Here is a 19,208-nt window from a genome sequence, read left to right on the forward strand (position 1 = left end):
AACTAACAAAATGACAACACTCTCGCTTAACGCAACGTTCAGAAGCACGCGCACTTAACAAAATTATTGCAACTAATGCAAGCTGTAATTAATATGTGACTACTTGCTATACAACCAGTATCATGCGAAAATTGATCTTATTTAATTGTGGTTCCCTCTTTGAATTTATGTTGCCTGTCGACTTTTAGAATAATGTGTCAGTAAGAAATGTATTGCTTGCTCTACAACTAGCATCATGCGAAAATGGATCTTATTTAATTGTAAATCCCTCTTTGAACTTAAGTTGTCAGTCGACTTTTAGAATAATGTGTCAGTAATAAATGTTTTTCTTCAGTTTCACATGTTTTTTCAAGAAAATTTAGTGAAAGATGCAAATGTGTCTTATTTATTTTTGTCTGTGTCTTCAATGTATCTTATTTATATGTGACTGCGTGCTTATTTTTTTTTTAAGAAATGAAAGATGCAAATGTGTCTTATTTTAATTTTATCCATGTCTTAAATGTGGCTTATTTATATAAGATAAAATGATATACTGCCAGTGTCATGCAAAAAAGGATCTAATTTCTTAATATCCACATTCACGCTTTGTTCTTTATTAGCACCGTCTTTAATTAGGCTATCTATTTAAAGTACAGATTACTGTGAACTTAATAATTGTGCAACGGTGATGTTGATCCATTATCGTTGTTAATTTAAAATGTAGACAACAAGTTAGCAATTAATGAAATCAGTTATTTTGGAAGTAAATCTAATTTTTTCTGTACAGTAGCCAGGTGGATGTGTATTGAGCGGATAAGATAGGGATCACCACAACAAGTTTCTAATACACAGTATAGACTTCCCCTATTATTGTAATTGTTATTTACCTGATTGGAATAAATAAAGTGTTAAAGATCATTTCATGTGAAAAGCAGGATTTCTGACATAATTTCAATCGTTTTGCTTTTATACAAAATTTCATGGAACAATGAATATATTGGCGCGATGGAACACAATTTATAAATCAAGCTGACAGTATAGTATCCGTTTTTAATTATGTGTAATTTAATTCGCATCTCTCCCTTAACTCGTTCAATGACACGTGAACTTATATCAATTATAAAACATCACGTGCATGATTATTTTTTTTTTTTTAATTATGAAAACATATTATATGTTCTACATGGTTTTGTTTAGTTTTTTTTCTCAACCAGAGAGACATTATAAAACATTGTTATATATAAAGCGCTTTACTTTTCTACATTACATAAAGATATATCGATTTTTTTGTTAAGTGTACGTGCTTGACATATTTATAAAAAGGCAGTGTTTATTTTTGTAATAAAATCGAAAAATGACATTTAATTTGATGCAATCCACATTGTTTAGCGGCCAAGCGCAGTATTCCGCTCTCGGCGGCCGATGGTGTATTGCAATATATACAATGAAAAGCTGGGTTTCTGACATAATTTCAATCGTTTTGTTGACGCGGAAGTGCTTTTTGGTGGCCGAAAATACTATTGTTCCCTTTATTTAAACCTAAATCAGTATTTTTTTACACTTGAAGGTTTGTACAGCGGGGATTTCGGTACCGGCGCGGGTTTATGTGCTTGTTAAGAATTACCGAAATCCCCGCTAAGAGGCAACATATGCTGATTTATGCTTTGATTAAACATTGATAACTAAATTGCAAAAGTGTATAGCATATTGTAAATAAGGTAGTACGATATCATTTGTTTCATCAGATTTGTTTGGAAAATACTTTCTGGAGACTTATTATTACTATGTCATGTTATATTTACATATACTTTTGTGTAACCAATGTTTTAAATGTACATTTTACCTTTTTTTACATTCGTTTACACATTTTTCACATTAATAAACTATTTAATAATGGAAAAAATATTCTGATAAGAGTGTTTAAATGATTAACACTAATATGATTGTGTACAAATCAACATTAATGCAAAGCCAAAACCCAAACATAATGACATATAGACCCTTTAAGGCGTAATATGGGGGATTGGCGTAAACATGGGTGATTTCGGCTCTGGGCGTACGAATGTAGCAGTACCGAAATCCCCGCTAATTATTTTCCAAAAGAAGTAACCGAATGGGAGATAATACATGTCACTGGTTGCTAATGAAAAAAAACACTATAATAATTTTGTTGACACTTGAAGGTTTGTACAGCAGGATTTCGGTACCGGCGCGCGTTTAAGTTCTAGTGTAGAATTACCGAAATCCCCACTGAGAGGCAACTTAATGCTGTCAAGAGTGCTTAATAATTAAAATTAATATCATTTTTTGCACCTTTACATTCATGTGAAGTCAAAAACCATTCATACCGATGACCTATTGACCCTTTAAGGCGTAAATATGGAGATTTCGGTACTAGGCGGGCGAATGTAGAATTACCGAAATCCCCTTTTCATCATCGCACATTAGTGTAACATAAATGTTAACACAATATATGTAGGGAAACTCATATGATTCGCGTAATGTGAAAATGATTATTATGCTATAATTCGACCACGAAACTTGACGTGACTTAATACCGGACATTATGGAATGGAGCTACGCTGGCCGTATTTGACATAAGACCCATTTTCGCATATTATCTTATCAATGCTTATATGAATTTGATTGCTATAATCTAATGCGTATTCGACACGGAATTATTGTCAAGGTTTTTCATTTTGTCAATATTTATCATAGCAGGGGACATTGCTGACATCAATATGGATACTGTTTTCATTTTCTGTCGAGAAATGATATGACTTATTATCAAGATTATTTTATAGTACGGTAGCGTTCTCTACACAAGTGAGATTTATTTGTACTGGTAAATTGCTCTTATACTCACCATTCGGACTCGACGATCGGCTCGAATAAAAATGTTAGTCGCTTAAAAGTACAAATTCATCATATTGAGCACGATTATTATTATTATTATTATTATTATTATTATTATTATTATTATTATTATTATTATTATTATTATTATTATATAGCTTTTAGAAACTTATACCTTAAAAAAATCCCATTGGAAAAAAAATCCCATGGGAAAAAAATCCCATGGGACAAAAAAATCCCATGGGAAAAAAAATCCCATGGGATTTTTTTATTTTTTTAAAACACGATTTAACGCGTTGAAATCGCGAGAAATGCTCATCATTTGTTAAAAGGTAGTGTTTCTGAAGGTTACATGACTAAATCTCTAAAAATCAGAAAAAAATCCCATGGGATTTTTTTTTTCCCATAAAAAAATGGGATTTTTTTTCTATCAAATAAAATTGAACGAAAATAAGCACAAATGCTTTAACAATGCTTAAAATCGATAACTAAGCACAAACGAACGTGTTTTATGTTTTTGAAAATCCCATGGGATTTTTTCTCCCATAAAAAAGCTGGAGAAAAATCCCATGGGATAAACCAAAATTCCCATGGGAGAAACCAAAATTCCCATGGGTTAATGAAAAATCCCATGGGATAATACAAAAATCCCATGGGAACCCCAACTTTGCAAATAAAGTTCATAGTGAAGAAAACGCATTTAACAAGCAAAAATAACCAATTATTAATCACAAGTTAGACTTTTATCTTTTACTTTATCACAAATAAGCAAACCTTTAAGAAAAAGGGTACTTAAGTTTGCGAAATTTCGGTTTCGCAAAGTTTTTCCGGTGGCCGTTCTTGGTGTCCTTAAAGCGAGAGAATTTAACTAAAACTAGTGAGTTTCGTCACATAATTTACTACGTCACACGAGATACGTGTTAAATTGCTTAATCAATTGAATAAAAAAGGACGGAAAGCCTGTTCAAATTTTACCTGACAACCGCTTGGATTTTGTTATCACCCAAACTACATTTACAAACAACGCAGAGACTTATGAATAATATGCTATATTATTTTATGTGAATGTGGTCCATAATCGTGTTATATAAGATAAGATAAGTGGTTTGGATAAAGGACATATCTAAAGAAATAATGCCTAATGTGCGTGCTGATATATTATAAGATATAGTTGCCTTTTAAACGTGTTTTGCTCATTTTTGTGAATTTTGTTATACTGATAAGTGAATGAACATTGTATGAAATTAGAATATACATTTAACTATAGTTTAACAGAATAATTAATATCAAAATAGGACAATAAAAATATACATGAATATGAACATAGGTAACGCATTGACATCTCTCACATTCAGCAAATAACACACACTGTTGTAAGATATCAGTTAAATTGTCCAATAAAAAAATACTTGTTTTGAAAAAATAACAGTGTCATGTTAACCTCTTAGAATGTTTTGTTGTTTTGTTTGTTTGCTTGTTTGTTATGTTCTATGTGTTATTTTTTTTGTTGTTGGGGGCAGGGTTAAAGTTTACTAGAACTTATACATTTCATGATACACAACTGTGAGAAAAACTAAAAATGACCAAAACAAAATAAAAATATTTATGTATGCATAAATATATTCAATTTATTCTATGGGTCATAAACAGTTTGTTATGCATTGTTTAAAGAAAAATATTTTTTAAAAATCCATCTAAATTAAAAAGAAGGTTTTTTTCCAATGTTACCGGTACCATCCAGATGTCCATGTGCGACACAGAACTGGAAGTTTGTGACGAGACCATACCCTGCGTGACTCTGCTTTCAGTGCAGGGCCTGGTCGCTCAAAACTTTAACGGTCATTTAAGTTAACAGCCGTTGATTGTTCCATCAATGTATTTGTGTAAGTTTATTGTTAACCCTTCATTATTTTTTAATGTTAGCAAATTTGTTTGCTATAAAAATGTGTTTGAAAATGACGTAGCTTTTAAAATTATTATTTGTTGGGTCTGTAATTAACAGACGTTTATCTTAACTGGCCGTTATAATTTTGAACAACCATAGCCTGCCCAACTTATCACTCACAACAATGGTGTGCATGAACTCATTTGGATAACTAAGACAGCCTTTGGTCACATTCGCCTACTCTTTTTGGCGATGCATTAATTAACAAGCGTATTTGATCAAGGTCAGAGGAGGGAGCATATGCCATCTAGCTTAGGATGGTATTCAGGCCATATTTGATCAAGGTCAAAGGAAGATGCATATGTCCTCCCACAGAGGACCTCATATATTAATCACTATACCCGGTACATGCCTTACGTTTTACATTGATAAAGAATAGATACATTATATGTTATATATATGTTATATTTGTCCTTGATGTGAAGCCATCGTGAGGCTGAGTCGGGATGCTTTAAGGATCGTCCCAATATATCCCACCGCTGCCACCAATTTTTGTAACGTGTCTACCGTTCCTTCGGGATATATATATAATGGCTTTTCCTCGGGCTTTCCTTAGCCGTGTGATTTGATAAACAAATAATATAATTTGCCTCTATACAAGCCGGTTCCGTATGCCCTGTGCGACTTGGATTGCTTTGATCACTAAGGTTGACTTGGGTCGACTTGGGTCGACTTGGGTCGACTTGGGTCGACTCGGGTTGACTTGGGTCGACTTGGGTCGACTCGGGTTGACTTGGGTCGACTTGGGTTGACTTGGGTCGACTTGGGTTGACTTGGGTCGACTTGGGTTGACTTGGGTCGACTTGGGTTGACTCGGGTGTCTTGGGTGACTTGGGTCACCTCGGGTGTCTTACACCTATAGCAACGAGTCTGCAGTGTCTCCCCTCTGCGTTACGCAAGGAAGACAATCAATGTCCCCACTCTGCGTTATGAAAGGAAGACAATCGGTCAGTGTTGTACAAGCGACAATCAGTAGCTTGACAGACTCAGGCTGACCTACGAGACCTGACACGTGCACTAACTGGAATGGAAACCTTTGACTCGGACTTATATACGAGTCTCTAGGCTACCCAGCAAGCTATGGTATGTTGTGCGCAAAGTTGCCAGGGTCACCTCCACTCGAATGTATCCAAATTAACAGAGATGTCCCTTGCTCAGGCTGACCTAGGAGACCAGAAACGTGCACTGTCTTATATTACCAAAGGAGACCTGTGCCCGGACTAATATATGAGTCTCAAGCTTACCCAGCAAGTTATGGTATGTTATGCGCAAAGTTGCCTGGGTCACCGCCACTCAATAGGCATCCAAAGTCACAGATACTTCCAATGGTATTTGGTCTCTAATAACTATAACGTATTAAACGTTGTGTTCTGTTCGACGATCGAACGCAGACTGCCCGCTCCCCATAAGAGCAGCGCTTTATATACTGATATATATACCACGTGACCCGCTTGCTAAAGACATCACCCTACTATTTTATGTAAACACAACCCTACCGTTTCAAACAGTAATTGTATAATACTGTGGCTATATTATGAAATACATATTGTGCATCTTAATAACCGACTTGTATTATTAAATCATCAAATTATGTACATAAAAATACAATGATCAATCCAAAATACACACGCTATTTGCGTGGAACGTACCGAATAGTCGAATGCTTGTTCGCGGGAAATGTACTTTCGTTTTGGTGTAAATAATAGGAAAGAACTCAAAGAATAATGAACCTAAAGGAGAAAGTACCGGCAAAAATCGTCACACTAGTTATATATTCCGTTCATTCTTGAGCAACAAAACAAACACTCTCAACTCGTGCGAGACAGCACAAAGGAACACAACAGTCATGTTATGTTACATATATTCGAATAATTGGAACATGTTTATTCCACAAAGTTAACTTTAATGAACGTAAAATTGTTAAAATAGACCTTTATGCAGGACAAAATGCAGCCAATTAAGTGGAGCTTAGGTGTATAACGCAAATCTAACCCTATTCAATAGGTCACCATCGCCTGTACGCCCGATACCTCCTTCAGCAATTTTCTGAAAGTATAAGGGCATTTTGATTGCAGCATAAACGATTACATAAGCACAATGAAAGGTATAGTATACGTTCGTATTGTATTTTGAATGAAATTGCATGTTTTATCGGATTTTAAGTCCCGATAACCTTGCATAAAAAGTCAACGATATTAAATCAATCAAACTAAAAATGATTATGCCGCATGAAATAGCATAACGCTGTCGTGTCTACATAAATGTAACTGAATATTGGAAAGCTTTAGCGCCTCCTATTCCCTAGAGAATTTTATGTGAAACAATAACCTAACGTAAAGGTTTAAATATAAGATCGTTGAGAGACCGCAACAAGACACATGTTTCATTACGCAAAAGCTCATCTTTGAGCACATATCAAATATATTTAATCTAGGCCCGGTAAACATATGCTTAAACATGCCAAATGACAATTGAATATGCTTATTTTATGCACATATATAACGTAATTCAAAGGTGCGCGGTGATAATTAATTTGAAATGGATAACGTAGCTGTAAATGTAAGCAACACAAAATAAATTGCATTGTATTTCGTATATCACTGTATGATGCAAAGTTATTAACAAAGAATACATTTCATTTAATGTTGTATGCCATGATATAATGCATTGAATATGTTTTCATATTTAAACATATCACATAGCGCGCGATTTTTAAATTATTTACCGTATCCGAAGAAAACTGCGATTGTCTCAGATTAATCCAATTTTCCGTAGATTGTTGGAAGTGGGTTCATCTAGGACGGAAAAAACTTCTGCCGCGATGTATTCTAAATTTCAGCAGACCGCAAGTGCGTCCGTATCTTTCTTTGACACACTCGTTCTGGTAGATGTGGTCACGGTCACATACCAATAAATAAATAATAAATATATTACTATTAAAGTTTAACATTTATTTAGTTTACATTTAGCCACGTTCTGTGAACACTGGGCATTATGCCTGCGCTTAAATTGTATTCCCAGAAAATATTATGAAGTAATGTTAGTTTATAGGAGTACTTCCTAAACACATTTGGTACACGCATTGTTAATGATATTAAACGTTGATATCTCAGCACAAAGAGGCGGATGTTTTGCCGTCAATAAATAGAATACTAACGGGCTTTAACAAGAATTTCTTTCCTGACTATGTTTCTGATATTTCAGTATTCCGTTAAAATACAACTGACAGTTAAAGAGAACTATCGGTTCAAGCAGTATTATATGTTCACAAATAAGTTTAGCTTTTAAACGAAATTATTAAGTTGTTGCTTTAAATAAAATTGTTATAACGATAATATGATTATAGGTGCTACCTAATTTACGGGCAAAAGCTTTTAAAGGTTTTTTAATAACCATGTATTTTTAATAAATATATGGACATGATTGTGTTCAAAATATTATAATTGTTGCAAAATTAAGTAATGCATCACAAAAATCAATCTTAAAACGAGTTACATGTTCCAAGCTTAAAGATCTAGCATCTTATTTGTTTTTTGTTTTCTAGCCACAGGAGTTTATAGCTGGTTCGGTGTCTGTGGTATAGTGGATGGGATGTCTGCTAACTGGCAAAGTCACTGGGAGGTCTCTGTATTGATCCGTTAAGTGGGTGATTTATACCGAATTATGCGACTATCGACCGCTAACTGGTATTGTGCGTATTTGATATAAATAATAATAATGTTTAATACATACGCACAATACCTATGAGTAAGCGGTCGATAGTCGCATAATTCGGTATAAATAATAATAATAATAATAATAATGTTCAATGTCAAATATCTATAAAAGCAACAGACGTAAGGTGTCTTCTGATTGGCTAACACTCAAGGGTCGGTGAAAATTGTACGTCGAAGTACATTACTCTTTCTACCTAGTAGGTCTTGTAGACTTTCGACGTCATGGTACGTCATTATAGACACTAAGTACAGGTCCTACCGAGGAAACAGTTTGTTTCATCAAATGTCTCAATTCAACCTGACAGCTTGCTAAAGTAGTTGCATTTAGCACACAGTACAGTAAAAAACTAGCCATTTTGTAGCAATTCTAAAATCACAGTCTAAACTGCATACACTTAGCTTTTTAGTTACAATTTGAATGCAAATATTCGAATGCATCATGTTATATCATCCACATTTTTTTACTTAAACATTCAAATAACACATAACACAGTACATATATAAAAAGGTATGTGGTATTGTGTGGAGATACAAAACACTTCACATCATTTATTTGCACATAAAATAATAGTTACAAAATAAGAAAACTAAAACACTGTCATCAACCTACATTTCAAGAATATTTACGTATATGAAATTACAAAGTGGTGTCATTGTATTACCTTTTACAAAATTAAAATTGCTGGTTTTGTACTAGCCATAAAACATTTATCATGGATTAACAAGTAACAACAGATTTATTAATTACACAATAGAACGGAAATCATATTAATTGCATTATGCATTTTCTAAACAAGCTATTTGCTACTGTTTAGAATTACACTATCTTACTAAAAATGATCACAGGTACTTAGCGCTTTTACATACTTGTGGTAAGTTTTGTATTACTAGTTTGACAATTATCGGCAGACACTTGTCGATATACAGACAAAATTTGCATGGGAACTTTCATATTTTTTCAGCATAATTGCCTTCAAATTGTTAATTTAATAACCCTTTGACATTGTTTGCACATCTGATCTTATTATACCATAGCTGATTTTTGTTTATAGATAGACATATATAGACTTTTCAAAGTTCTATAAACGTTCACACATGTTCCATCCAAGTAAACAAACAGAACCAATAAAGATCACCACAGATAATAACTGTGTGTATAGCTTGGAAATTTTGATAGATCAGGAATCCCTCCTTTGTTGATTTCTGTAAACCAAAACTGTCAGTTTTGCTGGATAGAATGGCTTGTATGATGCCCAGCTCTTGCCTTGGCAGAACAGCTTCTAAAAACGGAAAACCAAATATATCTTAAAATTTGATCAATAATGCAGACAATTTATAAATGTCTTGTTTTTTGTTGATTTCGAATCTGGAAGATTTGATTTTTTACGTAAGATTGTGGTACGGAAATCCAACGGTATCGGATTTTGTGGTTTTAGGCCTAAACTAATTATAGTGATATGTAACCTTTCGGGATATCGGTAAAGTGCGAGCAGACGAGGTGTAAATACGTTAAAAATGAAAGCTTAAAGACTAAAAAGTTAGATCGGAATATCTTTAAAGTTTGTGAATAAATGTGTTTCTGGTGGATAACAACGAAAACTTACCAGAATATTGCTCATGATCACACGTAAAACTTCTTTCTGAGAGCGAATGGAAAATGCGTCACAAATTCTGACAAATAAACAGTAGGGTGTCGTTATTGAAATACCGCGAGAATACTGGAAGAATAGAGATGCCAACTATAATGTTTAAAACAAATAATTTTTTAACAAGCGTTTGTGATTTGTCAGGATTATAATAACAATATGATATCGAAAAGATCAAAGCAAATGAATTCGACAGATATAATTGAGATTCGGCAATATATTAAAGACGGGTTATGTTCACCTAAATTGTGTTTGGTAAAGACTGTCACTATATGTAGGGAACCAGTCTTCGGCTTATACCCACTGAAAAAGAGCATTCAGGGGAGATAATTGAGTAATGACTTAATTCTGGAACGGTTGCGAAGAAAAACAAATAATGCGAGAATATTTAGTGCAATTCGCTACACAATTATGATGTCATTGATATAACTTTTCCCAAGGTATGTATTTACATGTGATTTAGCATATGTCAAAGTGTTTTTGATTTGTTCAAGGTCATAAATAGCATCGCGAAAATATATGTCGCGTGGCAAATTTTTTTGAGACGTATCCATATGTGGTATTCTTATGTAATTTTATGTCTAAATTCCCATATGTATGAACGGTCAACGCCCGCTTCGCGGGCTTTTGCCCGTATAAGCCTATGCACTATCGATAGCGGAACTAAAACGCAGTTACATTCTCGTGGTTGTAGACTTGTTAGTATCTTACTATAGGCGTATACCAAACAAAATAGTTGGTTTGCAATATATATATATATATATATATATATATATATATATATATATATATATATATATATATATATATATATATATTGTTTAAATGCATGTCATTATAGTGTTAGGTAGTTTGATTTAGGTATCTCGCGGTGCGTGCGATATGTGCATGGTTTAATACATAACATGACCAACAACACACTAAAATGCATAACAGTTTGCAATATTTCCATAATTTTAAACAAAACAAGTATGCTGTTTAGCATTTATATAAACAAACATTAAGTGAGTATATTATTGTTTTCAATAGTTCCATTCTTTAAAATAAACCAAGTGTATAATATTTAGCATTTTAGCATATACGTCTTTACGAAATAATTAGTGTATAAATATTCGCATTACAAAGAAGTTATATTGAATGCACACACATATTATTGTAAAACATCTTTAATACGCATTCATTATTATGTTTCGTTCTCTTCCATTACACGACGGTAAATCGCGGGCGCTACCTCTTTTGATATGCATTGAGAAACGAGCCAATGCTAGATGATAGGTAACGCTAAGGGCCGAAAGCATTTATTATTGTGCGGGTTGAGTAGGAGTAATTATGATTTTTTTAAACATATTACGAACTCTATTTTAAATCCTGACAACGTCAGTTGAAGATCAATAGAGGACGTCCCTTCTTGGCGGAAAGTGTCACCGCTGATTAGCCAGTGCAGTCCCTCAGGCTAATCTGCCTCGAAACTTTTCGCTCATGCATTAAGTCCAGTTTCCCCATAACGCGTCACATATAATCTAGGTATCGTTTGTACGACCAATAACTATTCTTCTTCTTGTAGTATTTTTTATTCACTTTCAATGCTTTTAAACTATCAACACATATTGTAATTATCGCATCGGATCTTGTTATGAAGATCAATACATAATAATACTTACAGCAGAACATCCGATCAGAGCTTCCCTACGCGTGTCCTCTCCTTCGTTCCAATTGTGCTTGTGACTGTTTGCTTGTGATATGCAGATATGCACTCAATTAATTTACTTGGATACGTGATGCTGTATAATGAGAACAGATAAACTAATGTGAATTTGAGTATTTACATGCGATATGCAGAGGTATTTAATTAATTTTGTGATATAGACAGTAAATCACGCAACGCAATCGCTTAAGCAGTGTACGCCTTTAGGAGCAAACTAGTGTGTTAATGTGGATAATTTACACCCTGCTTAGATGGGTAAACTGAAATATTAGCCACGCTCTGGGAAAACCGGGCTTAATGCATGTGCGTAGTCAAAAGTGAATATGAATTATCTTCATTCTATAAACATTAAATAGATTTGATAACTTTTTGATGTTTTAGCGCAGCTTTAAAAAACAAGTGAATATCTCGAAAATAAATTGATCAAAACTGTTAACATGCTATATCTCGCCAATATTAACATAGCAATTATCTTTATGCATAAATATTATAAAATACCGTTACGAGAAATATATTTCTTTCCCTACTGGAAACATTTGGAATTCATTAAAGCTTTTACCACAAAGTAAACCCGTGCAAAACGTGCGCGACCAAAACCGAATGCAAATTAAATTAACAGTATTATAAATGCTAATTGAGTTTAAGATTGCCATGTAAATGATGTCGAGTTATATATTAAACAACCATGAAACTTGCTTCTGGCAAATCTTTAAATCGAAAAAAAAAAAGTGTTGCATATTGCTCATGACGCACGAAGGAACCATTGAAACATTGAAGTAAAACATACTCACCGGTATGCTATAGTTTTCATGGTAATAGCCAAAATATAATCAAGCTCATAGTTACAGCCAACATGATTGTAAAATCATGGTTGAACCTAAATGATAAGTGCATCATCTTTGTGTATAGGCCTAAAACAAAACATTGAAGTGCTGATGCGTGGTTATCAAACCACTCAAACTAACGCCGTCGTGGTTTATATTACAAGCAATGAAACTCTAGATCTTTTTTTTCGCCGATCAAAAACGAAAGATCGTACAACCATATAATTTTACATTTTCCCCGTTTTAAAATGTTTAAAAATCTAATCAGACGACCCGATTACTAGTGCATATGAATACAATTCAGACCACTTTTGGAATTTCACCCACTGGAAAATCGTATGTGAATTTTCATGAAGGGTATAATGGAACTTGGTTGGTTGCATTTTAATAATGTTTGAATTATCGTGTTTTCACACACGTTTATCAATTGAAATCTGCAGGTAACAATTGTAAATATGTTACCATAATTCGTATTAAACAACCAAACACATATATAGAACCATATGCGGTTTCCTGTGGTTTTTATCATTAGCGAACGATGACATTGGCGTTATGTCAAAGGCATTTGTTTTAATTGCGAAAACGGAAACGATGTAGCTCTTTGTGTGTTTCGTTATGCAATGAAGCGATAACATTAAAATTCGAATAAAGATTGAATGCTTTGAAACTGAAATAAAACTGTTAAAGATTTGTGGACTTGCTTTTTGTTTTCTTTTGTTGTTTTTTTGGCATGCACTAGTGAAGATTTGCTATTGTCACTTATTATAGCATAGTCTGCAGTTTCAATCCCGAGAATAAAATCTGTTTGTTGATACGATGCGGAGATTTGAATCTGCGTTATGGGTTATTATGCCATGGATTGAACCCTCGAATCTGCATTTAGGTTGTTATATCAAAATTAAACCTGTTCGTGTTGTCAACATGACATTAGATGTAAATGTTAATGGATTATATGTGGGTTTGTTCCATTTACTATCAAATATCATCTACTAGAATTGGGCTTGTGGGCAGCTTGCAAGTACAGGTCGTACGGACGGACGAACGGTAAGACATATACACGTTTTATTTTTCAAATGGAAATGTATTGCGAGCACGAATCTGAATTAGAAATAGTTTTAATATTTTTTTCGATTTTTTAAATTATTTTTAACACACCCAACCTCGAATAGTAGGTGCCCCAGGTTCGGGCGGACGGACACAATGTATAAGATATTGATAGATTCTTGAAGAACGAGCAATCTCTCAGTAAAGTAATTTATGGGGACAAGTCCTCAGTGCCAGAATGTCCACGGTAACATTTTATCTCATGTACCCATGTCGTCTCTCACTCGGTAATAGATTTGAAGATATCACACAAGCAGTCGTGTGTGATGAAAGGGAGGTAAACTGTGACGAAATCGCTTTGAGAGGTATGGTTAGAGTAGAGTAGAAGCAGTAGAAATTTGTGTCCCCAGATGCCAGGACTGCATGGACTGTCCCCATTTTACCTCCTCAAACATAGAGAGATATAGAGAGGAAGTGAGAGATTTCGGCAATTCTAAACACGTGGTCCTAGTGGTGCACCGAAGGATATTAAGTTCTCGTATTAGTAACTCATAATAATGTTAAGTGACTACATACAGTTAATTATAATTATAAAAAATGGTTATTTCTACTACTAAGCACATGCACAGCTATAATATATATATATATATAATTTTGATTATTAAAAGTTTCGATTAAGACTCTCTTGCTATATATCAGTTGTACAGTATCGTTTTATATTGAGGCAACAGTGAATTGATATTGCGCCTGTGCTTCAATAGTTTCTGTATGCGTTTTCACAAAACAAAACATTGCGGCGGAAGTAAAGCATACCTGGTATATCGGATTTATCTGATAATCCGATCAAAATATTGGTTAATCACAAGGACTTTACCCGAACATCATCGTCAAAATTGAATATGTGATTATATTTGGTTACTATTTTAGCAACTTATCATGTTTAAATACAGATTTTTAATACAAAAATATATTAAAATGTTTGATATGACAGATAAGAAATAGAATAAAAAATGTGTGTTATGTCCCCAGACAGCGGTGTGTTAAGTCCTCACTGTCTGTGTTTAAGTCCTCAGTGGTAGGGCTTTGTCAAGATGGAAACAACCAAAGTGCGTGCATTTAAAATATCCGATTTATTTGAGAAGTTAAGTTGTCAAATTTCAAAGTATAATATTACTTTTTATAAACATAATATAACAGACAGTGATACATGATACATTTTCATAAAAAGACATTGTATTCATTATTAAAATAGATTTGTGTGTGATGTCCTCAGAAAATTGTGTGTGAAGTTCGCACTGGCTGTGTGCAAGTTACCGCCAGTGGTTGGTCTGTCTTCTGTGATAGGTCTGTCCTCAGTGTGAGTGTACCTAGCAACTGTCAATATTTAATTGTCAATTTAATGTTTTGTCCTTAGTGCTTAGACAAAATATAAATAGCTGGATAGGATGGAAATCGACAACTTTATATATGTAAACAAAATGTGAATGTCATATGATGCTTGCAAAATAGGGCCCCCAGTGGTGGGTAAAAACATGTGCCCTCAGTCTGCACCGTTGACACGTATGCGTGTGTGTTTGTGCGTGTGCGTGTGTGTGCACATGTCTACACGTCCGAATGGGGATATCCATAAGCCAACACAGCAACAAATTCGGAGTCGTTGTCCATATGAGGACGTCCTCACTCGACAACAGAGTTAATATGCTTAAAAATCCATATTTTTCCATGAAACATACAAATTATGTTCAAATCGAAGAGTCCCACTTGTCGTCCGATTGCTAGCATTTTTTCGTGTGTATCATAATTGTACACTTTGACCATTTTCTACATCTTCAGTTTCATACACACGATAGGCTAGCGCATGCGCAATAATGTTGTGACGTCATCGTTAAGTGAAATGTTGTAGCCGGTCGCCATTTTGAGAATAGAATTTCGGAAAAGAGAAAGATTTAACAAATAAAATGGTAAGATTTGAAAATTTTGAAATTATATTTATGGTAATATAATGGTAAACATCTGCATTACCATTATGGACATTATTTCGTGTTTGCGTTCATCCTTTTTTGTGAACTTATACTTATCTGAACTAGTTTTATTGATTATAACAATAGGTGTCACATTAACATATGATGGCAAACTGCTTACAGTTGACTCCTGAAAGATAACAGTACTTTCAGAATTATCAATTTGTTTGTCAAAAACCCATTGACATTTATGCACTCATTTGGCTTAAAAACACTTTCTGTCATACTGCACTTCTAATCAATCAAATTCTGTATTTTTTTTACAATTTCTTTATCACTTAAAACAATTGCTCTAAATCATAAAAACCATGGCGTTAACATTTTCCCCTTCTGAAGAAATCGTTCGCCAAAATTTGACTAACATTCCTTCAACAATTCATTTAAAATATGTGTGCCTAACAAAACAGGCGTTCTTTCTGAATTTTTTTGTATCTGGTGTTACCAATAACAAACATGTATGGGGATTAGCTTCAGGTAAATCATCTGTACAAATTTCCACTTCAATGTACCCATTGTACGGCAAATCATTACCATCAGAACATTCTATATTTAAAATATTTGTCAATGGCTGAATAGTAATTTGAAACAAAATGTGATATAAAATGACTGTGAGACAACACTCACGCAACTGCCCGTATTTAAAAGCTTTTGAACAAACGTTATTTACAAAAATATTTGTTTCGTTGAAATCACCAACTATCTTTTGGTCTGATTTACTAGTGCCCGAGTTAGACCCAACAACAGGAGCACTTATACTTTTTAGCAATTGGATTTGTTGTGCCCATTTTCATTGCAGTTATAGCACACAACATCGTTATCATAATTTTGAGGATGTGACCTCTTCGATTGCATAAATAGCAGGCCCCTTGGAATGTAGTGCCACCGAATGGTCTAGTAGGCATATATGAACCACGTCCTCGATTAGTAGTACCTATCCTACCCCTTACACCTCTATATGCGGACCTGCCACCAAATCGGTATTTATTTGTAAACTGATTTGACGCTGGTTGAAGTTATCCATCTTTTTTCTAAGTTCGCTTTTCGCTCATTTAGCTGCTTTAATTAATCTTCCATTTAATTTAAATCAGATTTTTCTTGTTTACTTGTACTAACATTCACAGCTGGTTTACATGGTTTCTGTTCTAGTATAGAATCTTTGAGTTTAATTTCTATTTTCACCTAAATTCTCTTTAAATTGATCATAGCTATCCAACTTGTCGAAATGATAGACAGACATGTGTTTTAATTCTTCTTTCAAGCCAGCATGCGAAACTTTCTTTAATAATTCAGTGTCAGATCTTCTGACATCTTTCAGTTGCATTGTTTAATCAAAAACGACTATTAATCTTGTAGCATACTTGGCTACAGATTCATTTGTTTGTTTTTGGAATGAATAAAATTTGCGCATGAGACTTTCATGACTCTCAATGCTGCAAAATGTACTTTCTCATTTAAATAAAACTTGATCAAGGGTCTTATCTGGACCAAGTCGGCGAATAACATCACCAGCACTCCCTGTCAAAGACCGACGCTCCCCTAATAAAATTTGTTCATTTTCAAAAACGTTTGCTCGGTCTTAAAGCTTTTACTTCATATTTAAAGGTGTCATAATTCACTTCACCTTTTCTTTCATCTCCAAAGAACGTGGATATTTTAGAAATTTAAAATTATCTGTTCTAACATGCATTAAATGTGCATCCACTACTGTAGGAGCATGTGTAGTTTTACACTTCCAAAAGCCTCAACTAATATCAACATGTATTTTGCCGTGTCCATTTTAGGCTTTATTTTTAACACTTTAAGTCTCTCTAGCAATCTCATTTCATCTTTAGTTATTCCATCTGCAGCCTCATATAATTTATTTTCCTCAGGATCCATTGTTGTACAACTTCGGTACAACTACTTTAACTAATAACTGAACAACAGACAATCAATAATAGAATTCAATGAACTATCAAGTTTATTGAAAAAAGATCTTTCAAAACATCCAATTAAATGGAAATTTTTTAAAAACTCACATCAACTATTAAAAGAACATTCACATTCAAACAATATAATGATGTGAAAGACTAAACTTTCAATCATCATTTAACAAAACATTAATGAAACTCAATTAACATGGGATCATTATCAAAAAACTAATAAGTTGAAATTTAAACACAATATAATTAAATATCAAAATAATAAATAATTTTAACTTAATATATTCCAATTATGTTCTCAATTTTATCTGTATAGAGATAATGTGCAGTCACATTCTCCTAATAAAGTTATATTTACAGTCGACTCATTGTTGCTGTTGTTCTTTTCACTACACTTCTGTCGAATTCACTATAATACTTCAATGTATTTTTTTCAGGTTTGCTTATTTAAATGTGCACGGTAATAAGGATAAACAAGTGTCATATAATAAATGATTATTTAATTTAATCAACTGATATATTTAACTAAATTAAATAATTATCGAAAAATATTGGAAGAAATACGGTAACTGAGACAAAAGTGAGGTGTGCTCATAAATTTCTGTTAGTTAAACAGTAAACAGTGGAATCTTTTCCAATATCTCTATCCGGAGTTAAATCAAATTATAATACCACCACGTGATAATATAATGACAAGGAATGTTTGAATTTAGACTATATTCTTTGTTAAACTTTAGGAAACTATTTCCCAAAATTAAATGCACTGATACAATCTATTATTGTAGAAATATTTTTCTGAATTCAATTTAATAAGTTGATAATGATTATTTGTTATTGCATTATAAATAAGTACTGCATTTGTGCCAATTACATATATTACAACATTTTTTGCCAATAATGCAAAGCTAATTGTTTTAATTGTTTTAATTAATGACTCATCCATAACAGATAATAGGGGAAAGATCACAGAGACTGGGCAAAAACGCGAAACTTTCTGGTTTTGTATGAAAACAAATGATGTTTTGTATAAAAACAAAACATAATCAAAATATATTTATTTTGTGGTTTTTCTAATTTGCTTATTTAGTGGAGAATCAATGTAGTACGACATTTGACGACCTATCGCGCAAGCAAGTTTATTGGAAGGCGTAGTGGTACGAAAACGTACAATGTATTAGTTTATTAATATACAAATAATAACGATCGCTATACACAACTTCACTAAATAGCAGTACAGAAGTGAATGTCAGCCGGAATAGCTCAGTTGGGAGAGCGTTAGACTGAAGTTGTTTACGCAACAGTCATCTACAGGCCCCCGGTTCAATCCCCGGTTCCGGCACAAACGGAACAGTTCGGCTGCTGACAATTGTTTCAGTCAGGTTAATAAATATAATAATGCTTTATTTTATGTAGACATTGTAATATCCATTTTACTACAATTGGACATTTTTATTAAAATTGATGGATGCAACGTGGTGACAACGTTAATTAAAATTTCTTACATCACTTAAATATCTTATAAAAAATACACGTGTTTTTATATTAACAAA

At 33.5% G+C, this 19,208-nt stretch overlaps 1 long non-coding RNA gene across 1 annotated transcript; it reads right to left on the reverse strand.

Annotated features, from left to right (window-relative positions):
- Nucleotides 1-6,772: 6,772 nt before the first annotated feature.
- On the reverse strand, nucleotides 6,773-7,681 carry LOC127844562 (uncharacterized). The gene is made up of 2 exons (XR_008032806.1): nucleotides 7,506-7,681; nucleotides 6,773-6,826 (listed from the first exon to the last, which is right to left on the reverse strand). It is a non-coding gene; the product is annotated as an uncharacterized LOC127844562 (long non-coding RNA).
- Between the last annotated feature and the right edge of the window lie 11,527 nt (nucleotides 7,682-19,208).

Source organism: Dreissena polymorpha, chromosome 9 (assembly GCF_020536995.1).
Source record: "Dreissena polymorpha isolate Duluth1 chromosome 9, UMN_Dpol_1.0, whole genome shotgun sequence".
In the NCBI taxonomy this organism is placed as follows: domain Eukaryota; kingdom Metazoa; phylum Mollusca; class Bivalvia; order Myida; family Dreissenidae; genus Dreissena; species Dreissena polymorpha.